The sequence below is a fragment of the Hippopotamus amphibius genome, chromosome 11, assembly GCF_030028045.1.
Source record: "Hippopotamus amphibius kiboko isolate mHipAmp2 chromosome 11, mHipAmp2.hap2, whole genome shotgun sequence".
Classification (NCBI taxonomy): Eukaryota; Metazoa; Chordata; class Mammalia; order Artiodactyla; family Hippopotamidae; genus Hippopotamus; species Hippopotamus amphibius.
In genome coordinates this window covers 105,155,522-105,182,252 of record NC_080196.1, presented here as the reverse complement: position 1 = coordinate 105,182,252, position 26,731 = coordinate 105,155,522, and the positions used below count along the sequence as shown (strand labels likewise).

The following is a 26,731-nucleotide window of genomic DNA, read 5'->3' as shown; positions in this document are numbered from 1 at the left end:
AAGTGTTCTTACCACAATTAAAAAAAAATACCCCAAGGGGAAAAAGTTATTTAACTTATTTTTCTTTGTTTTTGCTGCACATTACAGATGTATCTAACATTTATTTAGCAAATGGTAACAAATAAAATTTGGTTTTTATGAATTCAAAAATGAAGTAAGCATGAATCAGACATCATGTAATCTGTTTAGTTCTCACTAGCATTGGTTGTAGTCTTTTTCCTACTTTCCTTCCATTGTTATGATAAAAAAAAAGCAATGAACATGAGTATACTCCTGATGTTGCAGACTCAAGTATATTTCTGAAATTTGAGGCAGTCGCCTCACAATAATTGCATATGTAAACCATAAAAATATTCAGTTTTATAGACATCAATCATAGTGTTAGACTGTTCATATTATTAACCTCTGATTTGGTTAAAAGATGATTTTTAACTAAAAACAGCTTGAGTAAACAGTATAGAGTATAATATTATGCATTTCATAATATATAACAATAACTATTTATAAGATCTAATTATAAATTTAATACAATAAATATATTTAGGTAATTCATAAACCCAAGGAAAAGAAGAGGATTATAATTTAGACATTGCCCTCTCTTTCTGTATTTTACTTTATTCCTGAGTAGAAAGACTCAATTAAAGAACAGCCAGAAGGCATAGACACACAGTTAAAAAGCTCTTCTCTTTTTAGTAACTTTTGTGCCTGTTTTAAATTGATCATTTGTTTCATCAGCTAATCCCCAAGTAGAGGGCATGTCCTTTCCACTTGCAGAATTCTCTTACATAAGTTGAATTCCCTCCTTATCACCTCAAGCCAATAAGTACTTTATTTTCTTTTTGCTTGTTGTTAGGAAAAAGGGGGAAAAAACAGCTCATACTACTTGCTGGAGCTGTCTGCATTTTAATCCCAGACTATGAACGGACATCAGAGTGCCCTTATGTTATTTTGCACAAAGGCTCAGTGTTCATGGGTCCACTCAGAGAACCCAAAATAGCATTCAGTAAGCAGTGACATACTGAAGGTCTTGGTACTAAAAGCACAAGCGTCTGTAACTCAGAGCAATGTGGCACATGTAAGGTTTGATGAGAAGCCTGTGAAGCAAAATCAGGACAAACTCTCCTACTATTCCTCATGTGTTTCTTGCGAATTTTGAATTTCAGTTTCTGCAGAGCTTATTGAACTTGAAGATACGCAGGTAAGAATGTGGTAAGCAGGCATGTATTGATTATATAAGTTAACTCAATGAAAATAGGGCCAAAAAGTACTTGAAAAACTCTGCTAATTTGCACTTCATAAGAAAAAATTTCTAAAAATGTTAAAACTTGATGTATACATTGAACATTCTCTAAAACAAAGATCAATTTGCCATCACTACAATTCAGATCAAGGAAAATAAAAGTTGCTTGTATCTAGAAAATTTAAAAAAAAGTTTCTTGGGAGGAATGTAGCATTACTGCATCTTTTTATTTCTCCAGGATTTTGTATCTTAATTTTTTATATATTTACCTCTCTACTATCAGATGCTATGAGCAATGAAGTTATCAACCTCAAAGCTATGAGAAAAATATTTATAGAGTAAATATTTTTAAAATAATAAATTATTTATTTCTTATTAAATGATATTCAGTATGGAGCTTATCACATATCTGGATAAAACTATATGTTTCTTTGAAGGACAACCTATTATTAAAGTTGACATATAATTATTTTATTTTCTTCTTCTTTGCCAGGTTTCTGGGCTATCAAACTTTCTATTGACTTTCAAAAATTAACTTAAGTAATTAAGAATGTTACAAAAATAATGCTAATAAAAGTAAACTATTGAGCATATTATGAATACAAACACATACATATTCAAACTTGTACACACATTAATTTGCAATTATATCCATTACATGAAATAAGAAGGCTAATTCATCAAATATGAAATACACAAAACTGTAACTTAAGAAAATACAAAATTTGAAAGGCATTTATTATTGTTTCAATTCTAATTCATTACAAATAATTTTAATTGGGTTATTAATTTTAATAAAATATTTTAATGTAAATTTGCCAAAGGGATCTAGTAAATCAGTAACTAGAATTTGAACTAACACCTGAAGAGGTTAACAACAAAAATACATAAGCAGAATGGCAAATGTTTTCTTTAGAATATTTAAATTCATAGTTTAGCTCTATAAGTTTAATTTTTAATTAATATACCTGGCAAGAAGACATTATTTATATAAAATATTTCCAAATTTATATAATATATAAATATTTATATATTAATATTTATTTATATTTTGGTGTATTTGCAATATCAAGTAATGTAATAAAATAATATACATTCATATAATATTATCTGTTTCAAATTCTAAATACTTTAAATGTCTAAATATCAATAGTATGCAAATATATATACTTGTAATTTTTAATTTGAAAATATTTAAATTTCAATATAATCTGAACATTTCTGTTTATCAAATTTTGTAACCAGTGAAAATATTTCCAAAAAAGAATAAACATTACAAAATTAGAAGTCTAGAATTATTTAATTTTTCAAAATAACCAGTTTGTGAAATCTAGAAATCATTTGATCTCTTATTCTTTATATGTGTTTTCTACTTTACCAACTTTTTTTTAAATTAATTAGTTTATTTATTGGCTGTGTTGGGTCTTTGTTGCTGCACATAGGCTTTCTCTAGTTGCAGAGAGTGGGGGCTACTCTTCATTGTGGTGCGTGGGCTCCTCATAGCCAACCAACACTTTTTAACAATGACTGAAATGAATCAGATCATTCTGTAAATTATATCCACCTTCTACAGTTTCAATTTTAGTATGTTCTTTACTTGTACCATTTTATGCTTAAGCACACACACACTTTTACACAATTTGTAGAAGTCTTAAAGCATATAGTATCTACTTACATTTTTTGTTTTATTTTGTTTTCCCCTTTGAAATATTTCCAAGGTATTTATCTCCAGGAAATTAAAAAAAAAAAATTCAATTAAATTATAAGTTGAAGATGCTTTAAAATGATATGCACAATTTCCTCCCATGCATTCTTAAGAAACCTAACTCATCTTTCAGAAACTTGTCATAATATAGTACATGTAATTTGATAAATAATAATCAGTAACTAAATATAAGTTGATAGTGAATTTTTTGCCAGTCATGCTCTTAACATGTACCCTTTAAATATGATGTTATATTTAAAGTGCTATAGTATAGTATTTAACATGTTATTAAGTAGTAATGCAATAGGAATAAATGTACACAGTTTAAAAGAATGTATTGATCTCTTCATATACGTTTCTTTAGTTTGGGATTTATTGCTACTGATCTAATGTTTGAGAACCATGCTGATGAATATGAGAAAATGGGACTTTTATATTTTGTTGTCATGATGACTTTCTTTAATAACCACAATCTTCCAATACCTGTATCTTTGCTTTGGCGTTAACAGATTAAGGATGAAACATAAACACGGAACTTAATAACTCGTGTGAATCCATCCTTTCTTGCAGTGCTGGTGACAGCTCACAAATTTGAGAAAGGAATAAGTTGCTTTTGCCATAGTGACCAGAAAGATGTTTGACCCTTTTTTTATAGACCCATACCATTAGAGAGTTTTGTTGCCACAACTCAGTTGAGAGAATTCAGCTAAAATGCTCTAAACCCACCTTTTCACAACTTACAGCAAATCAATTTGTTTTTGTAATGATGCATGCCCTTAATATTCTGATGTGATTCAGTAAGACAATTATTGACTCACATTAAAAAAGTCTCTAGAATTAGTAGAAATGTTTTTTGTCAGAAATTTGTCACATTAATTAGTATTCAATAAAAGACATTCAGAATCATCAAAAATGTCTTAAAGTTAAAGCAAAACATATAATTTTTTCAGAGACTCTGCTTTGGCATATGAAGTCAAGTTTGAAATGTTATAGAACAGTGACTTATCAACATACAATATCAGTACATTTACATTTATCTGTTCCTTCTTTCTAAGAACTTATATGATAAATTAATTTTGCAAATTAGCAGGATAGTATATTAAAGTGGGAGTAATTTTGGCACATCAGTTATGGCTAAAAATAACCTAGGTAATTTTCTCTAAGTGCAAAATTTAGAAATGTCGTTCCTGTGAAAATGAGCAAATTATACATAAATCATGGGAAAGGAAAATGACACCATTTTTCTACCTTTAAGTTTGGATTATAGCTAAATTGTTTTAGAGAGTTTGCCATCTATTTTATTCTTAAAAATCTCTAGTGGAGAATCTATGATGTCCTTTTTTAAAAAAAATTATTTTATTGAAGTATAGTTGATTTACAATGTTGTGTTAATTTTTGCTGTACAGCAAAGTGATTCATTCTTTTTCATGTTATTTTCCTTTATGGTTTCTCACAGGACATAGAATATAGTTCCCTCTGCTGTGCAGTAGGGCCTTGTTTATTCATTCTCTGTGTAATAGTTTGCATCTGCTAATCCAAAACTCCCAATCCATCCTTCCCCCTTGACAACCACAAGTCTGCTCTCTATATCTGTGAGTCTGTTTCTGTTTTGTAGATAAGTTCATTTGTATCATATTTTAGATTCCATACATAAGTGATATCGTATGGTGTTTGTATGACCTCCTTTGATAAAGAGATAATACCATTAAATTCAGAGATAGATAATATAATTAGAATACTAAAAAAAAGAGAAAGAGATAGGGATGCATCTTTTGTTTGAAATTTTAATGTTATTTTTTGTCATTAAGCAAATACTTCTTGATAGTTCTTGAAATTGCTCTTGAATTAGTAAAGCAAAATATACCCCTTCCCCCAAAGTGTTAGATGAAAAATAAAGAGGCCACAATGTAACATTTTAATTGGATGTAAATCCCCATCTTCTGATTTGGACTTTTTCGTCTTTGGGGCTTTTTAAAACATTAATTTCTCTTTGGTTATTTTCTGTCCTTATCCAGTGTCTACTGACTATGCCAATTCTATAGGCATATCAGAATTTGACTCCAAATTTATTGGTTAATAATACATAAGCAAAAAAATAATAATAATAAATAAGCATATGTGTTTCTATACATGCATACACATATATACATACACATGTATATGTCTGTATATTTGTCTATGGTCAAATTTCAAATTTACATATATGCACATTTAATAATTTTAAGCCTACACAAATTATTTGTTAAAATACTGTGCCATGTTAGAATGTGGATTTAATGGTCACATATGTGAAATTTAAACTGTTTTTTTATGAAAGTATAGTTTCCGTACAATATTATATGTTACAGGTGTACAATATAGTGACTCACAACTTTTAAAGGTTATACTCCATTTATAGTTATTATAAAACATTGGCCATATTCCCCATGTTGTACAATATATCCTTATAGTTTGTTTTATACCTAATAGTTTGTACCTCTTAATCTCCTACCCCTATATTTCTCCTCCCCTCTTCCCTCACCCTGCTGGTAACTACTAGTCTGCTTCTTTTTATGTTTTATTTACTATTTAGATATATTTTTTGGATTCTATATATAAGTGATATCATACAGTAATTGTCTTTCTCTGTCTGACTTATTTCACTTAGCAAAATGCCCTCCAAGTCCACCCATGTTGCTGCAAATTTAAATTGTATTAAAGATATGAAACAATGCTGTCACTGTGTGTGTATACATTTGTGCATATATGTATATCACATATATGAATTTTTAAACCAGCATTTAAAACACACAGCTCTTAACTCATAAGAATGATTTTCATGAGGTATGTGACATTGTATTATAATGATATCACTAAGCTTTTGTTTTGTAGGGAAGAAAGGACAAGCAATAAATGTTCAAGGCTGTGTGTATGTGAGTTAAATATTACAAATCTTAGTAAGATATTAATTAGCTCCTTTCTACATATTACAAAACAAAATGATTATAAGAGTTGCCAGATTTTTAAAAAGTGAGGTAAGGAGTTATTTCATAAAAGAACATCATCCCTTTTCACAGAATATATGAACTCTCCCTACCCATTGACAAGTTGCAGTATCTCATAGTCCACATAACCTAAATTTTTAGGAAAACAGAGACATTTCTTCACTCAATAATTCAGTCATTCAGCTTCTCCATTAAGATTATACTGAATGCTTCTACATTAAGCACTAAAAGAAAGCATCTCTATCCTCCCTGGTATCAATTACAAAGGAATAAAAAATTTAAGGAAGATATCCTATATTACTTTTTAAATCAATTTTGTGTATCAAATTAACTATATTCATGATTACTTTCTTTTCTTAATTCTACGTGTGTTTAACCTGTTGTTCCACCTCTTAGAGGTACTTTTAATGTTTTATATATTTTAAAACATCTATTACTTATCTTGAAGAAGTATTTGTTTAAAAATGTTTTTGTACTAAAATAGTGATATATTCTCACTTCCTTTAAAAACATGTCCTTTGAAATTTACATTCCATATTAAGACCCAAAATTTCCTTATAATTTTAAGCCAACTTTTTCATAAGTAAATATTGTAATAGTAAGCTCTTTGTAAACTCTTTTTTTCTTTTCAATTTTAAAGTTGGTTTGAGTAAGTATCATCTTAACACATGGAATATTCTAAGAGATTATTAATTTGAATTTCCTGAATTTATTTTTTAACTCTGAAGTCATAGAGAATCATAGAGAAACAGTGGTAATTATATTACTAATATTTACTTATATATTATTATTATTCATAATGATAAACAGAATTTATTGAGTGGTTACTTTGGTGCTTGGTTTATTTTTTTCCTTGCAACATCTTTGCTTGTTATTGCTCATTTAATTCTCCTACAAATGGGCTCTCAAACACTGTAATTTCTATCTTAAATAATTCTTCATTAACTCTAAACCCCCAGGGCAGAGACAGATCTCTGCTTTCCCTCTATTTGCAACTACTTTGAGAGACACATCTACTCTTGGAACTCAATTCTTAACCTTTAGTCACCCTTCAGTCCACTGTTTCCTAATTCTTGAGAATCACTTGTAAAGCTTATCTTGAGCTATTCACCAAGATGCACATGTTTTTTGTTTTTAATTAATGGATAGTATAAGAAACCAAATCTCGACACTTAGGGTGCATATTAGTGCTGGTGATATAGGTAAATTATTGCTGATAGTGTTATGGTCCCTTTAGTGACACTTTAGAAAAGATATCTATTTTTCATGTTCATTTGTTAATACTGATTTTTCTAATTAAATACAACACACATCGAACTCTGCTTTTCTGATAGCATATAGTTTTTCTCCTACAGAACTATACAACTGTCATTGTCATAATTCTCTCCAACCTCTTTAAACATTTGACTAAGTGTATATGTCAAAAATTACTCAACTAGCTGCAACAATTATGTTTCCAATTTTTTTACATAATAAACAAGTGCACTGCACCAGAATATTAGGAATTTAGAGGTTGTAGGAGATTAGTGCATATCTTTGAAGGACTTAAGAGGTAGAATTGATCACAGATGAAGCCTGAATATGTATGAGAGATAAAGTAAAGAAAACATTAAAGGGGAATTTTTATGCAACTGAGAGTTTTTGAGTGGAGGCTGGTTTCATTCAGTGAAAGAAACAACATAGTGATGATGTGGAATTGGGTGTAAAAGACAATTATTTCTGTGTGAGACATGGACATTGAAATGCCTCTTGGAAAATAGGTTTGTAGATCAGGAAAGAGATTTAAATGGACTGTTGAGATTGCTTTGTCATGCTTCAGTATATAAATATTAATTGAAGCTGTAGAACCAGGAGATAAACATGTATCAAAAGAGCAAAAAATTTCTTAAGAATGGAACTCCATGATTTAAGAAATAGAACAATAAAATGAAATAGAGATTCCTCAGGCAAAAGAAAAACACAAATGTATGGAGCTCTGTGAACCAAAAAAGGGAGATTTTTTTAAAAGGACATGTGGTTATGGTGCAGGCAACAATGTGCCATGCCACTGTGAAGTTAATTTTTATAAAATGAAGTATTTATTAAATTTTGTTAAAGAAATAAAGAGGTCCCCTTTGGACCTCAATGGATTGGTTGTATTTTCTGGGGGGAAAAGCCAGATTGCATTTTTATGCAGACTGAATGAGAGAAAGTGAATGGACTTTTATTCTGTAATAATATTTCCCCTCCATTTTCTTTGAGATTTACTTTTGGATGCTGTGCCTTTCTGAATTAACCCTCTAACTTCCTGATCTTTTCTATCCAATTTTCTATTGATATATCTATGTATTGTTATCCTACTTCCTAAGAGATTTTCTCAAATTTATCTTTTAACCACCCCCCACCTTTTAAAAAGCTAGTCATTAGATTGGACTTCACTAAATGTTTTTCTGGCAATGACTAAGGTGGTTGATTTAAATATACCCAAATATCATTACAGCTTTTTACTTGAGGATATATGTTTATTAAAGAAAGTCGATAAGCAATTTATAAGTTCATAGAATCAACTTTCCTAAATCTATATTTAGATGTGACAATGGCACTATAAGGTGAGGGTTTTAACCTTCTGATTCTATTTCTAAAGTGTCTTAGGTCTTGTAACTATTTATAGTACATTTCTACTACAAAACCTGACTTTTCACGTAATAGAAACTGCACACATTAGCCTTGTTCATAAACCTGAAATCATTTGTATACAATCTGCAGCAAATACTTCCTATTTTGTGTTTCCCTGTCTTGAAAGGAGCTCTTTCCTCCATGACTTAAACAACATTCACGTTGACAGTTACTCCTTTGATTTTTTTTTTCCTGTGGTAATGGGGACTTACTAGTGATTTTCTTATGCACTCTAAGAATGGATTAATTAGAGGGTACCAAAGAAATTTGGGATTATAAATATTTAAGTAAGTGGCATGCTTTTAATGGCATAGTAATAACTACTTTTATTGCATATTTGATATGTTCCATGTGCAATTCCAGTTCTTTTTATGTGACTTATCACGTCATACATAGAAGTCAGATATGTTATCTCATTTTGCAATTGGAGAAACTCAGTCTGAGTGTTTAAGTACCTTGATCAGTACCATGCAACTATTGTATCTATAGATGTACCAATCTTTACATTTTATACAGATTTTCCTTAATAGTTAGCATTAATTTAATATTTTTAAAATAAGTATTTATTTATTTAATTTATTGGCTGTGTTGAGTCTTCATTGCTGCACATGGGCTTTCTCTAGTTGCTGTGAGCGGGGGCTACTCTTCATTGTGTCGTGCAGGATCCTCATTGTAGTGGCTTCTCTTGTTGCGGAGCACAGGCTCTAGGCACGTGAGCTTCAATAGTTGCAGCACATGGATTCAGTAGTTGTGGTGCACGGGCTTAGTTGCTCCGCGGCATGTGGAATCTTCCCAGAGCAGGGCTAGAACCCGTGTCCTCTGCATTGGCAGGCGGATTCTTAACCACTGCGCCACCTAGGAAGTCCTAATTTAGTATTATTAAATGAGAATTTAAATTAGTAATGTAGTTAAGAAAAAGAACCAGATGGAAATTATAGAGTTTATTTAATTATTTACTTTATGTCATACCTTTGTCTACTATTACGTACTCTCAATCTTTATGATTTATAATAACCATCCATTCTAGATATAATTTGGCAACCAGAAAGCTACTACTACATGATCAGGGCTATATGGTAAAAGTCAGCCTCAGAACCAGAGCAAATTATTCTCTTGAAGAGAAGGGAAGCAGGATAAAGTGGGAGATGTGGCCTTGGAACATCCAACGTGGCCATGTGGTGCTCCTTTACCTCACAGAACAGTCTCCAAATGGGTGTTTATGTAACACAGGGCATACACAAGACCATCAGCTTAGCTGTGGGAAAATATAAGGAATTCTATATTTGCATTGATGTTTGATCTCATTCTTTTGCATTTCAGTTTTCACTGTAATTTATAAAATATATATCTAGTGGTAAAAGTTGTAGAAATAAATGATCAGTGTATAAATATGCAAAAAAATATTGGTGTCCACCTTCAGCATTTTTTTCTCACATGAGTATAAAATATGAAAATTTGGAAACCACTGCTCTAAACATAAACCCTGGCAAATATCTGCACACATATTTCATTTCCAAAATAGTATCCATAGTCCAGAATCCTGCAAGCACATTGGTTAAATGTACCCACTCAAAAGGAAGCAAGCTCTCTGGATTTAACTCCAATCTCACCAATTATTACATGCCTAAGCAAAGATAGTTAACCTACATGTGTTCATTGTCTGCATCTATAAAATAGCAACATTAAAAGAACATATACCATAGAATTGTAAGACAAATCAATTTAAGAATGGCATATTCTTTTATGTAGTGATAATCATGGAGTAAGTACTCAATATTTGTTAGACAAGATGCTGATGGTGATGGTGGTGATGAGGGTGATGGTGATGAGGGTGATGATAATGGTAGCATCCTCAGACTATTTGCCTTGGAATCACCCTTAGAGCTTGTTTAAAATACCTAACTGGTGAATCAGAAGATATGGAGTAGAAAATCTACATTTTATCCAGAGTTAAATAAGATGTGTAAATCATTTCCCAAAAACTGAGGGACTGAGTTAACCAAATTACTGTTTACTTCACATATTTAAAGATCAAGGGGTTCTCTTCATGCAGAGTAAAAATTTTAAAATAGAGAAAATATAATCAGCTTCACCATAAAATAATAACAGTATTGTCACGTGTTCATAGTTTAAACTAATAATTATTACTACTATTGTCAAAGTGTTTTTGCTGAAATGCATATACTATTTCACACAGTTCATCTGAATCTGATACTATATGGCTCTGTGATATTATTTTATGAATTTTAAAATTTTGCATTGATTCTGCACACACAGACACACACACACAGACACAGACACACACAAGCAAAATAGCAGAGTATGTGACTTTAAACTTTTTTTTCATTCACTAAGATTTGGGCCTTTAAAAAATCATGTTTACATTATGCCTTTTTCAATAACAAAATCATATTTTCCACACCATTTGGCAGTCGTGCTTACTAAGTGTTGCTTCTGATGGTAGAATAAATTTATAGATATTATAGTTATAAAGAAGATGTACTGAAAAAAATTGATAATTGGAGAAAGGAACATTTGGTTGATATATTTGAATAGGCTTTATGGAGTTACTAATACAACATCAGCAAAAATTGTCAGAGTACAACTGTGTCTTTATTTACAATACTATAATAAGAAGTGGCTAAAAAAGATTTTCAACAAGTGAAAAGCAAAATAATATCTTTATAATGGAAACTGAGGACAAAATAAATAAATGTAGTAATAAATTCTTGGGAGAGTAGAATATATTGTTGGTAATAAGAAAAATATTTTTTCCTTTGTTGTCTTTATAGTGATATGTATGTTTAATTCGATAGATATTTATGTTTTGGAAATAACTGATAATATTTTATAATCATGTAAAACACTGTTTTAGGTGAAAAATAACTCACTTTGCATGATTCTAAGATTGTGGAATTTTTGACTCTATGTATATGCTAACTGATGATTTTATAAAACTGCTATGATTTATTTTATGGTTCATGAAATCTTCGAATGAGTACCTTATTCATCAATCATTGTTCAAAATTTTTACTTTTCTAAATTTGTCTTTTTGTTATTGTTAGCATTGAAAATCATTATTTGTTAGTTATATGCTATCTGAAAGCTGTGAATTCATTAGGATTAGATAATAAAGGAAACCTGAGATGTATGTTATATTTTATAATCAATATTTCAGTGGTATATCTGCATGAATTACACTTTAGTTTTCACCTTGTGTAAATTCCATATACATACACGCACACACAGATCCACATGCACACACACACATACACACAGAGCAGGAGTCTGGAAATAAATACAATATTCTCTTTGTTTAGACACAGTTTTTGTGTGTGTGTGTGTGTGTGTGTGTGTAATGCAACTTTGATTAGTTCTAGTCATAAAAATGAAAATTAATTAGATCCAGTGAATTGTAAAGATAGTACCTACTTTGGACCTATTAACAATAAGTCCGCTCTCAAACAACCTAATATAATGATCCACATCATGAGAGTTCTTCAATTTATTTTATTTTTTTTATAAATTTATTTATTTATTCAATTTATTGGCTGCATTGGGTTTTCTTTGCTGCACACGGGCTTTTTCTAGTTGTGGCAAGCAGGGGCTACTTTTCTTTGCAGTGCGTGGGCTTCTCATTGTGGTGGCTTCTCTTGTTGCGGAGCATGGGCTCTAGGTTCATGGGCTTCAGTAGTTGCAGCTCGCAGGCTCCAGAGAGCAGTCTCAGTAGTCATGGCACATGGGCTTTGTTGCTCTGTGGCATGTGGGATCGAACCCGTGTCCCCTGCATTGGCAGGTGGTTTCTCAACTACCACTTCACAAGGGAAGTCCCCTCACTTTATATAAGATAAAGATATTCTAATACCAAAGATAAGATAGTCTAATACCAAACCAGGACAGTTTAGGGAAGAAATAGTAGAATAATTTTGCATATGATATTACTTGGAAAATATATGCAATATATCCTATGTGTTATATATCTTATAGTGTATATTCTATACAAAATGTTTATACTACCTACAATATATTATATTTTATGTTATATATTGCTTTCTATATATATTGTATATATACACACACACACACACATATATACACAAAGTTATTTGTATATATTAGGGATGCAAGGATGCCTCAATATTATTGAATCTATTTATTTTGTGCATTATCAGATCAGACTAAAAGAAAGAAACCACATGGTAATCCCAATTCATAATCTCAATTTTAAAAGGATGCATATTCATAACAAAATTTCTTTGAAAAGTAGAAATAAAAAGTAACTTATTTAGCCTACAAAGATATATACAACATACTCAACAATACATAGCCACTTAAGTTTAAACACTAAAGCTTTCCCATGTGAAGATGGGGAAAAAAGTGAGAATTTTGGAATTTTGTGTGTATGTGTGTATGTACACTTGAATGTTACATACTTTTAAATGATTTGTTATTTGGCATTGTTGAAATAGGAGAGCCCTTGTTTGCTGCTTACTATATCCTATGTGGCCCTAATTTTTTTTTAAGAACTTTTATTGAGGTTCAGTTAGCATACAATAAACTGCGTATCTTTAGAGTGTACAATTCGGTATTTTTTTTCTTATTAGTAATGTATATATGGCAATCCCAATCTCCCAATTCGTTCCCCCCCAATCCTCCCCCAGCTTTCCCCACTTGGTGTCCATATGCTTGTTCTCTCTATCTGTGCCTCTATTTCTGCCTTGCAAACCAGTTGATCTGTACCACTTTTCTATATTCTGCATATATGTGTTAATATACAATATTTGTTTTTCTCTTTCTGATTCACTTCACTCTGTATGACTCTAGGACCTAGTCTCTAGGTCCATCCATGTCTCTACAAATGTCCCAGTTTCATTCCTCTTTACAGCGGAGTACTATTCCACTGTATATATGTACCACATCATTTTTATCCATTCATCTGTTTGGCCCTAATTTTTTGCACTTTTGTCTCCTGCACTCGCTATAAGCATGTGCTACAGGCTCTGGGACTGAAATTGGAAGCGGAAATCTACAGGACTGGACATACAGGTGTGCATCCATAATAACTCTACTCACTCTTCTTGAACCAAATCAGCTGAACTGGATCCATCAGTAAGGTAACTATTAGGGGTTAGGGTTTAGGAGTGGGGTTAGTGGTCAGGAGAGGTGTGGTTAGAAAGCAAGAAATAGAATGACTATCACTCATGCAGAATAAAAGAACAATTAAAACTAATAGGAGAGTTTATGCTAGATTCAAGTATGCTAGATTCAAAAGAAGAAACAGTAAAAAATATCATCGGTCAAAAAATATAATTGTTAAAATGGTGTAATCTAAAATGGCAAAAGAAACTCTAAAGTATTAAGGAATGACTAGCACAAAAATGGACAAAATCTTAGTGGAAAAATATAAAAGAAAAAGCATATTGAAATATTTTTTAAAAACCTGAATAAGTGAAGAGCTGCTTAAAAATGGAGACAGTATTCAACATGGTAAAAATAGAGGCAAACTTTTCCTTAATGAATCTATAAAGTCAAGAAAATTTCAACCACATATTCAGATTTTTTTCTTATAACTTTAGAAACTAATGTTAAAGTGTATACAAAATGCTAAAAACCATAAGAGCCAATATTTTTGAAGAGAAAAAATACTAGTACTAGTAGATCTAGATGGATATAATTATAGTAATACATGTAAATATAATAATTAAAATAATGTGTCACTAACCTACACAGAAAAGAGAGCCTTTAACTTCGCCTATAACAAATGTGACATTATACATTTTTTAGGAAATTATGGGTTATCCAAGGTAATGTTCTGAGAATTACTATTTATATGATCAAAGGTAGAGTTGATTCCTTAACTCAAATAAAAAATAATAAAAATTTTCATTTTTATTAATGGAATTAGTGAAAAGTACTAAGTGTGAGACACAAAACAGGAAATTTTTTCAGAAACATGGAGTAGAATAGGTTTATAATGTTTGAGTATGTAAGGATTTCTTTAAAATAGCATAGAAATGACAACTGATAAAGGAAAAACCTGATAACTTAGACACTTTTAAAAATGCTAAAATTTTCTGCATGAGAGAGGCACCGTAAAGAAAGTGAAAAACCTCCTTAGACCAGAAGAAATTTTAAACGTATGTGCCTAACCAGCAATTTTGTTTAGCTTCTGTAAATAATGCCTAAAGATCAGTTAGAAAAAGACAAGCAATTAAAAACTAGAAAAAATAAATGAGGTCATTCACAGAGGGAAAAAAAAAGGACTTAATGGTAATTATTATGAAAAAAATGTTTAGTTTCACTAATTAGGGATATAGAAATTAAATTTTAAAATCATAACATTTAACTTCTTAATTCACACATTATAAAAATTGCGTGATATTTATAATTGCATATCAATAATGATATTGCCAAACTAGAACCCTTAGTCATTGCTAGCTGAAATAAATACAGCTACACATAATTGGAAAATTCATTTGAAAATACTTGGTGAATAAAAGTTAAAAACTATCTTATAATTCATCAGTTTAACTTCTTGGTGTTTTTTTCTGGAGAAATTCACAAACATGGATGCAAAGAAACAGGTACAAAGCTTTTTGTTAAACACTGATGGTAAATGAATAGAGAGAAAACAACTCACAGCTCCCTCAGTAGGCAATGGATGTGTAATTGAGATTTCTTCGTATATCAATATAATCCAAATCAGTTGAAATGAATGGACTAGGTCTACATATATCAATATAGATAAATCTAAATCATTGATTAAATATTCAATTTGAGCAAAGCTTTACATAATATGTTATTTATGCATATTTTTGAATGCTGAATATGTCATTTATAAACATCTATAGAGTAGGTATTTTTTAGTCTATAAAAATAAATCTCTTCATATTCAAGTTAATAGCTATCATTTTTATGGAAAATGAGGAAGACATGTAGTTTGAAGATTCAGGTATACCTATGATATTTTACTATTTAAAATATTAACGCTAAAATATAATAAATGGTTAATATTTGAAAAGTTTTAAAACACTCAATGTGCTTAAGAAAAAATACTTATCAAAGTAGACTAATAAGTAATCACTGAATTTTAGATGGAATTCCAATTGTTTTTAATGTTTGTGTGTGTATATATATAATGTTTAATTACATATAAACATTTTAATTACATATAAACATGTATAATATAAACAATAAATTATATACACATTGTCTTCAACAATAAAACAAAATATGTACATTATTTCTGTGTGTGTGTTTGAGTAACAAATTATTCATATTAATTGTTTGAGTCTTGGGACTTGATATACAATATATAATTGAAAATAGTTCATGTATTTGTGCTTTCTGAAAAGCATTCTTGCTTTTTTGAAAATGTTAGACCTGCCACTGCTATTTTATAAATGTGTGGGTGTAGACTTATCTCTAGTTGTATTTCTTTTTGTATATATTGCTCTCAATTACCTTTCATCTTTGTAATCATACATAAAGTAAAATCAATAGTAAAGCAATTTTTTTATTTACAGTAGAAATTTAACATCTACTTTGCTCATTTCCAACTAAGTGCCATTGTTTTAAATGTTATTTAACATCACAGACTAAAAAAGGCTAACATAAAAATATTTGCTGCTTGCCACCTCAAGTCATGGGAATGCTACCAGAGAGAATGTCTATCTATCTATTATGTTCAACTCCAAACAAAAAAATTACCTGAGAAAGAAAAGAAATATGCCATGCACCGCAGAGGGGGGAAAAAGACTAAAATCGACTATTTTCCAGGAAATTAATTTTCCTAGCTAACCTTAAGTTAAAAAGGTTGTTCATTTATAACTCTGATGGAATGATGATTTCTTTCAAGTTTTTATTTTTAGTGGCATACCCAAAACTGATTTTAGTATTTCATAGATTGTTGACATGCATGTAAAATATCCTGGTATTAAATGCTTGAGAAATGTACCCAAATCTGAATGTACCAGGCAAATGGGGAAATCACAAAGAAGAATAAAACTCAAGATAAAAGATTTTAAACATTAGCTTTAAAAATTCTGAAGAAATGGCAGAAGAGTTAATTCAGTACCTAATATTATGGAGCAAATATCCCAGAAAAATCAGGACTGGATTGAACTAGAGAAACGGAGACGACATACACACAAGAAGAAGTTAACTGAATTATACAGGCTAAGGAGATTTGTAGCCTATTAAACTTTGCTTAATATCTTAACTTGAAAATTACTTAACTTGGGCAACCGTTTGAAATAATGCTTGTGAAATTAATATGCAAATGTACTTGTCTTTGGGCCCATCATATTTCTCCCCAACTCTCACCCTATTCAATCAACTTCTTGCATTCTTTCAGGTTAGGCATTTTTATCTCTTCTGTTATTCTGACAAGTCTTCATTCCAGCTATTATCTATAGCTGGCCTTTGTGACCCCCTTTCTCTCATTAGTTTCTATAAGCTCACTTTGATCTTTCTTCTGTTTTTAAATAGAAGTTAATAATTAGCATCTCATTGAATTACAAGGAAGATTAACAGGAAAATACATGGAGTACCTACTATGGTGTCAAGAATATAGTTGGTGATTTTATTAGGGTGCTAAGCTATGTAACTAAGTTCTCAGCAATCTCTCACCACAAATATGTACGAGTCAGTGGGGCAGGTCGGTACAGTCACTCAGTGACTCAAGTTTGAATGAGACTCTGCTATCTCATAACTACAGCATCTCGTTGCCTAAGAAAGGAAAGACTAAGACAAAAGAATTATTTATAGGTCTTTTATTGCTTCTGTTCTGAAAAAATAGACATATAACTTTTACTTATATTTCATTAATAAAACTAATCGCATAACCCTGTCCAATTGTAGTAGGGTTATTGGTAAACTATGATGTGTCTACCACAGTGATCAAAAGATTTTTAGTTCCTTTTTTGCTCTCTTGTTTCACGTCCTAATCACAGCCATTTCAGCTTACTAATTATTCAGAAGTTAGAGATAGTTAATGAAATCCTACAGAATTAAAGCTAGACTTTTCTTAGAGCAATGGGGTGGAAGGGAAGATAGCATGATAACAATTACAGTTCTCACTGAATCTGGAATCACCAAGTGCCCACTTGGAATCTTCACCTGTAATTTTTGCAGGTATCTCAACCTCAGTATTTCCAAACCTACCTTTGACACCCCCTACACAGGAAATCGCTCTTGAAATCCAATTAGCCATCAAGTTTTGTCAATTCTGTTTCCATATTATTCATTGCTGCTTTTACTCATATTATCCCTTTCTGGAGGCCGTGATTAATCTGAGTGCTGGAATGCACTGAAACCTTCGTCAATAAACTGTCACGATATATAGGAGAAACAGAACAACCATTTCAAAGTCCTGGAATTGCAGTTGCTTTTTAGCACTGGTTAGAAAATTCAAATTATTTCACTGAAAATTAACATCATATTAGCTAATGTTTAAAATAAAAATAAGTATAAATGAAATATGAAGGTAGACATTGAGATGGGAAATAATGTAATATGTAATACAGAGTCCCCAAGAGAGTTCAGCTAGAATAGTTTAAGAGCTTAACATTTTTATATTATTAATATTCTTGTTTCTGAATTTAAGTAAGTACAGAAGGTTTTAAATAGATTTGTACAAATATAGAATACCTTTTTTTGAAATGAATATTGAAGCAGGGTCTACAACATAAAAAAAAAGAGTAAACTTCAAAATGTGGTCCATAACCTTCCACCAACCACCCATGTTACTACTCTATAAAGAATTATAAAGATGCTTATAGAATAAGGGGAACTGTTAAAGGGCATTAATTTTCTTTTCTTTTATAAATAATCTGTCAAATTAAAATAGAGAAAGGAAAAGAATCTCTAACTACTTCCTCTGTGATAATATTACCACTCACAGTCCCAAGAGCCTCATTTTACTATTTGTTTTACACTGAGGTTTTATAGAATTTGCTTTCTTCACATATTTAGATCCCAATATAAGAAGTTAGACATGCTTCTTTAAATTGAGAAAGAGAAACATTTTATCTTATTTTTGAAGTAGCATTTTGGAAACCATGATTTCCAGATTTTTTTTTCTTTTTTTTTTCTTTTTAGTTTTGGAACTCCCTGACCTTTGCAAAGTGTGTCTTTTGATATATTATTTTGGCCAAGCGTACTCAATGGTTTTCTGAAGGCAGAGACATTATATTAATTGCCATCTGCTTTTCTCTATGAGAAACTGGCTTAGTTGAGCTTAGCTTCAGCTTTCCACAAGCCTTTCAGAATACATTATAATTTTATAAGTTTTCACAGATGGAATAATTATCTTTATGTAACCAAGAAGAGGTCATAGAAAAGACAATTTCTAATTAGATTCAGTTACAAACTGTGTAAGTGCATAGATTATAATATTTTTCATCCCTTAAGTCACAATTAGTCTTCTTTGAGAACATAATTGTTTTGAGTCACACTGGGATCATTTTCAGCCTATATATGTCCATGCAATATCACATATTGCTTCAAGCATGACAGTGTTTATTTGTCATAGTCACTTAGCATGGTTGGAAAAAAAATAATGACATTCAAATCCTTTCAAAATACGTGCAGAACACACACATTAGGGACAACGTATCCTACACTATGTTTGTAATAGTCATTTATAAAGTTTTTATATGTGCATGAAATTTGCAGAAATAACAATATCTGACTACTTCAAAATTGAGAAATAAATCTTTAGATCTTTACTACCCATGTATAGGTAACTATTCTTATAGAGTTAGTTTAAAATACTTACATAGCACAGGGAACTCTGCTCAATATTATGTAACAACCTAAATGGGAAGAGAATTTGAAAAAGAATAGATACATGTATATGTATAACTGAATCACTTTGCTGCACACCTGAAACTATCACAACATTGTTAATCAACTATACTCCAATATAAAATAAAAAGTTAAAAAAATAAAATTTTAATGTCGTGGAAACAAAATTAAAAAAAAAATACTTACACAGCACATACTATGTGTCAGATAATATTCTTGGTACATCAACTCATTTAATCAAGATAAAAACCTTAAGGGGTAGGCCCTATTATCATCCTCATTTTTGAGGCACCCAGAGGTTAAGCCAATCGCCCAAAGTCACCCAGCTAGTGGGTGGTGGGGCTGGTCTAGTAATAGTCATCCTTGCTCCACGGGTGGCACTCTTCACTCCATCAAGCTGCTTTTAGAACATTTCATTTCAACAGATTTGGGAGAGTAACCTCAATCAGGAAATGGTAAACTCTTGGTCTTCATTATGGTGCTACATAACCTTAATCTATATATGTATTAATGAAATAAATATTAAAACTAAAAAATGGAAATACATATGAATTTTACTCCATTTATAATCCCTCAATCCACAGATGATTTCTGTCTGTATTTGAGGGCATAGTCTTCCAGGCTTTCTTCTCTGAATTTGTCTACATTTATTGTCAAATTAAAGGAATCATGTTTTTGTGTATTTAATTTTTTTCTTTCACCTAACAAAGTGTTGCAGCATATTTCCATTCGTTAAATGACTTTACAGCACAACATTTAGTGGCCAAATAACATCATGTTAACATGAATTTTGAAATTTGTTTTTATTCACTTGTTTCCTTGTCAGCTCTGAGAGCAATTTATATATCTTCTCCAAATGATTAGATGTAGGGTATTCAGTGATTTTTCAGTGTTTTAAAATTGTACAATGATAGAAAAATATAGATAAATATATATGGGTTTACCCAAATATATATGGGTTTCCCCATGAAATAATATATTAGAATACTTTTTTAGGTATTAGAAATAAAGCACTGTTTTGTCCATGTTATATATTTTCACAGGAACATTAAAAGAAGATTTCAAAAAAAGAAATTATTTTGACAGCAGTCACACAAGAAAATAAGTATGAGAAATAGCCTATGGACATGCAATGGCTAAATTAAAATTAGATTACAAAATGGTAAAGATGTAATTAAGTTCCATACATTTAATTGTATTGGCAACATGTAGTGAGGAATGTAGTGCGAAAGGAGTTAGGCAACTCTTCAGCACAGAAACATACAAAGATTTAACCTTGACATAATAAGAATAGATCATATTTTGGTAGCTCGTGGAAGGGGAATAAAAGGTGGAATACCAGATTTTAAAAAATGAGATTTTGCCAGAGTATATTTCATCAATTGGAGTCTGTCTCTTCTCATTCCAGAATATTTTGCAAGGTCAGGTTCAATCTTGTCAACGCATAGCACTTCAAATATGGGACTCACAAATCTGCAGCCCCTCCCCACTGCTCCAGAACAGAATTCACAACAGCCAGACCAGGAATGGAATGGCTGCATATTTTAAAACACTACACACATAGTGAGTGGGGAAGGCTGTCATGTCAAGAGTGCTTAGGAAACTCTTATACTCTTAGATAGTGTTCTAACACTATATTGCTTCATCTGTAGTATACACTTTTAATTTCACAGTAAATATGAAAATATAAGTCTAATGAGAGTTCATAAATGGGGTAAAGGAAAGGTCTTTTACATTCTACATCTATTAAGGGTTAGCACATGGTTAATTATAATTTTTAGTTCAAAAATTGTCTTCCTTCTCACATATCTGCAAGACATATCCACTTATTTCTTATTATATTCTTATTAGTAGTTCTGAGAAAGCCATTTAAAAGCCTTTATTTATCACGTCAAGTTTCCCTTGATTTCTGAGATCACAAATGGGATTAAGTTTCTATGTTTATCCCATCCACATTTCCCAGCTCCAAATGTTATCTTTCCCCACACAGCCACCAAATCCATCATTCTGACTTATTCTTCCCCTTTTTGTGTGACCTCAAGAATGTTTAGAGTAAGAGGGAAAATCATCATCTAAAAGGAGATAATAGAAAACATTTTATTATGTCTAATTTCAAAACTGGTCCAAATGTTAAAATGCAATTTGTAGATCTTTATTCAACTTTAACAGCATGAACTATCAGTGACAGATGTCATACACAACGTCAGACATCTATGCATTTTCTTTCTTCCATTCAGTAGAGCACAATGTATATTGTACACTCTGTGCCCTTAAAGTTAGATTTCCCATCCCACCTCTATTTGGTACTATGCAGGTCACTTAAAATTTCTGAATAGACATCCCTTCATATGTGAATGTAATATATTACATGAAACATATTCTTCCGTAGTAAAATCATGTGATTCTACTTGGATATATTTTGATGCTTATAATGATAATCTTATTCAAATATTAATATAATTATTTTATTATATAATATTTTGTTAGTATTAATGACATTTTGTTTTTATACATTATGTATTTTGAAATATACTGTACTCTGCATTTTATTTAATATTTACAAATATGCCTAGATACTGGCAATGATATGAAATCCAAACACACTAACATGAGACACAGTGTTAGCATGTTTTATTCATATTGAAATGTTATGCAGATTCATATCCATGTATTGGATATGAATGGAAAATATAACCAGGATTGCAGATATAGGTCAGAAATGCCACTGGCTATTTCTCTAGGGACCATTTCAGACACACTAATTGATAACAGTTTTCCTTATTAGCTGGAACTCAGCCCTGAGTATTTCTCAGTCTGGCACTGCTGACAGCTGTCAACACTTTTCAATCAGAAGTGGACCATTATTTGAAACCATTATTTTTCCCTTCCCTGAAATGTATGACCATTATAGAAAATCTGGAATAGAGAAGAGCATAAATGAAGCTACAATAGTTCATCATTCAGACATGCTTTACTGCCACCATTTCATTCTTCTATTTTTATATTGAGGTTCAAATGAGAGGGCATTCATATCTGTTTTGTTATGATATAGGGATATGAAATAGTGATAGTTTAACTTTTAAATATTTCAATCATACACTTAACCTGAAGGAAAATGACATATGATAGAAAAATTATCCAGGTTTAATGAACGTCATGATTTGACATCTTTACTTTAGATTGTTGTAGAGGGAGGAAAATGTGACACATATTTCTAAACTTCAAACTTTAAACCAGTTTCTCTTTCTCTTATCATGTTAATTACCATAATAAATTTTGTGCATTGCTTTTCTTTTCCTAGAGTTATTTTACAAAATTAATTTATGAGAATAATCTCATAGGGCATCATCTTATAACTTTGAAACATCTTTATAATTGGTATCATATGGTGCCCTAATTTGAACTTTGTTTTTTTGTACATTTTTTCTAGCTAATTCAATTTATATTTGCCTCTAAGTGGACAAAGTTTTCTAGATATAAAGCAGTAAAAAAAAAAAAAGCTCTTAGTTTATAGATTAAACTAACTTTTAAATATACTAAATTTGGACAAATTATCTCCACAATGGTTGTCCAAATTTTCACTTTCATTAACATTGTATAGGAGTTCTATTTTCTGTATATTTTTATCAATAGCTGGTACTAAAATATTTAATAACTTCAGTTCATCATATTAATTTTAAAAATACAAAATAAATCATTGTTATTTTTGTTGTTGTTGAATATATATGTTTTAAACACAAGTGAAGAATAAAAAAACAGCTGTGCAAATACTTATTTGACAATTTCAAGGACATTAATTACCAGTATGACCACAAAGAAACTTAAAGCTAACAAAATTAACATTTTCTCTTTATCATCTAATAACCAACTTATATTAAATATTACAGATTCATAAAAATGTAAAGATAAAAATACAAGATCTAGACAATGTCTTCATTTTATGCTTGTTCTTGTGTCTTAAACATCTTTTAATCTAGAATAATATCTTCTTTAAAATCCCTCACTTTTTTTCTCAAACCACTGACATGTTGAAGAAACTAAATCAATTTTTGATAGACAAATGCTATTTAAAATTCACAGTGTATACGATCTCACAAATAGTATGATAAACGCAGACTCAGTGTCATTGTATCTGGAGTAGCTCAAGATTCGGCATTTTTAATAAGATGCTGCTGTTTCACAGATTACCAGGTGGGTACAAAATCCATAGAAAAATTCACAATTTGGATTTGTTTGGTTAATTAGGTTTCATTTACTTTGTTGTTTTATCACAGGTTAATTTCCTATAACCTGGTAATGAGCTTTCAAGGATTTTGGTAGAAACCCTTCATAGATTGTATTCTTTACATGATTTTATAACTCATCAGTAAGCATCTAATACACACTATACCACAAAGAGTTGTTTAATTTGTTCTGAGTTTTGACAAATCAGGTTTTTTAATAGCATTAATGATGCATAATGGACAGAGCAAACTGAACATATCAAATTGATGTGGATTTTCTTGGACTCATTTATACTTCTGTGAGACCATCCTCGCAGTCAAGATAATGAACATAGCCATCACCCCCAAAGTTTCTCTTATGACCCCTGGTAATCTGTCCTTCCTATTCATTTCTGGCTCCATTCTCTCTCAAGGACTTACATGTTTTCTGTCACTGTAATAGGTTTGAATTTTCTAGAATTTGTAAATGGAAACATACAGTCTGAATTATTTTTTGTCAATTTCTTTCACTCAGCGTAACTATTGGATATGTTACTTTGTGCATCAATAGTTCATTTCTTTTTACTACTGAGCATTATTATACTGCATGGACATACCACACTTTGTTAATACATTAACTTGTTGGTGGTCATTTGATTTGTTTACAGTTTTGGCTATTATAAGTAAAGCTGCTTTAAACATACTTGTAAATGTCTTTGTATGGACTTATAATTTTATTTCTCTGGGTCAGATATCTGAGAATAGAATGGCTGGGTCATATGGTCGGTGTATGTTCAAGTTTTTAACAAATGCGCATCTGTTTTCTATGATTGTGGCAGGTTCCATTTCCACCAGCAGTGCATGAAAAGAAACTATATTCCATTTGGTGCAACAATCTATAGTCTTAATTTTTTTATGTTGATTGATGGTACTTTTAAAATCTTTCATATGATCAGTGATTTTTCTGTCCTATTGGCATTTCAATAGAGGAGAACAGTGTTAATTACTCCACAGTTGTAACTGTCTACTTCTCCTTAGCACTGTTGATATTTGCTTCATGTATTCTAAAGTTCTGATATTAACTTCATTCATGCATAGGACTGTTAGGCCTTTTTGATGAATTTACTTTTTTATCTTTATTAATGCCATTGTTATATCAGGTAATACTTCTTGTCTTGAGGTCTTTTTTCTGAGATACTATTACAACATTTCAGCTAACATGATTATTATTTTATGGTATATCTTTTTTCATCCTTGTCCTTACAATGTATCTGTGTATTTATAATTAAATTATTTGTTTAGTCCATAGTTGGGTTAAGTTTTTAAATCCCAAACTGACAAACACTGCATATTATTTGTAATGTTTTATTAATCTCTTCTTAATGCAGTGATTCATTTGGTTGAATTTGCTATACAATCTTGAGTTTACTTCTTTCTCCCTATTCTCCTGTTTATTATGGTACTAATGAAAAGTTTTTAGAATCTTATTTTCCCTTAGTCACTTAATATGGCACTCTGTTTTTAGCGATTGCTCTAGTGATTTTGATGTGCATCCGTCACTTCTCACAGCAGTCTGCGTGCATAATTGCTGTATCACTTTATCTATAATGTAAGAAGTTGACTACCAGATATTTTAATTTCCCACATCCCATTATTTGTGCTGTTATCATCATGAATTTTATTCTGTGTTATATATCCCATAACATTGTTATTAATTTATAAATAGTAAATTATTTCTAAAATATTAATAAAAACACAAAATAGCCTTTTATATTTATCTATATATTTAATATTTCCTTCTAGCTTCATTACTTATTGTTGGTTCACATGTCCTTCATTCTGAGAGTTTCTACTTAGTATTTTTATAGTGCAATTGTGCTGTTAATTCTTCTAATTTGCTTTATATAAAACAATTAAAGGATATATGATTATAGATTGAAAGTGTTTCTCTCAGAACTTTATATGTGTCATTCTGTTGCATCAGTCTTACATTATTTCTGATGAACATTTAATGCATATTCTTATTGTTTCCCCTTTTCTCTGGTGAGTTTTTAATATTTTCTCTTTATATTTTATTTTTAGTAATTTTACAATAAAATGATTTTCATTTTTGTTTTATTCTTGCTTAGCATTTCTTGAGTGTCTTTTTGAGTGGGATATTGTTCTGCACATTTGAAAAACCATTGGCCATTATTGTTTTTTCTTCTTTCTTTGGGGGGACTCCAGTTATATATATGTTATACTATTTGAGATTGTCTCATAGTTATTGAAATTCTATTTTTAAAAATTATTTTTTCCATTGTTGATGTTATCTCTCTACTTTACTTTAAATAATATCCATAAAACAATCTTGAAAGCCAATGATATTTTCTTCTGTAATGTTCAATCTTTTGATAAAACTATTTTGGATTTCAGATATCATATCATTGAATTCTAGGAGTTTCATTTTTTTGAGTTTTTCTTTCTTTGTTGTGTTTCATCATGTGGTCACTGAAATATTTGATTTAGACAATTGTCATCAATAACTAATAAAACTGTAAAAGAAAGGGTGACTAGGAAGTTCATAGTAAGCGATTCAACTGACAGTACATGAATCTACTAATGAATCTCAGGAACAAGAGCAACTTCAGGACTGAGAACAAAATGTGACAGCTAGATTCTGTGCCTCCAGATATCCTGCAGCGTGAAATATACAGCATCAGCTGTGAGTACTGTTGACAAATATTTAAAATTGCATCTAATCTAGACTCTACTAATTTAAAGGGAATAAAGAACTATATTAAAGCACCCTATGGGCATGCAGTCAGAAAAACCCATAATGTGGGAAACTCTATAGGATTAATGACCTTGTTTGTTCAACACATAAATGGAAAGAAAAATTTAATCTAGAGTGATGAGACTTGTGGATTAACCAAGACTTAACAAATGTGCCAACAAACTGCCTTGTGTGGACATAGCTGAATCCTGACTCAAAGATGTTTAAAGAATTTTAATTTGAGCATTGCTGGGATATTTGATTATATTGAAGACATTTTTAATTCTTAGTATTCAATTTTGATCTTTAAAAAGGTCATATAGCATTTGTGTCCAAGTATGTTTGCGTGTATGTGTATAATGAATGGTTAAAATGATACGA

The 26,731-nt window shown here is 30.6% G+C and overlaps 1 protein-coding gene across 4 annotated transcripts in view; it reads left to right on the top strand.

Moving 5' to 3' along the window:
* Positions 1–1,076: 1,076 nt before the first annotated feature.
* CDH19 (cadherin 19) overlaps positions 1,077–26,731 on the top strand; it is a 79,162-nt gene continuing 53,507 nt past the window's right edge. For 3 of the 4 annotated variants that reach the window (XM_057699406.1, XM_057699409.1, XM_057699407.1), the window contains exons 1-2: positions 1,077–1,209; positions 13,570–13,698. The gene's annotated coding sequence lies outside the window, so the exon portion shown is untranslated. The remainder of the gene's footprint in view (positions 1,210–13,569; positions 13,699–26,731) is intronic. The other variant, XM_057699405.1, reaches the window with a different exon arrangement.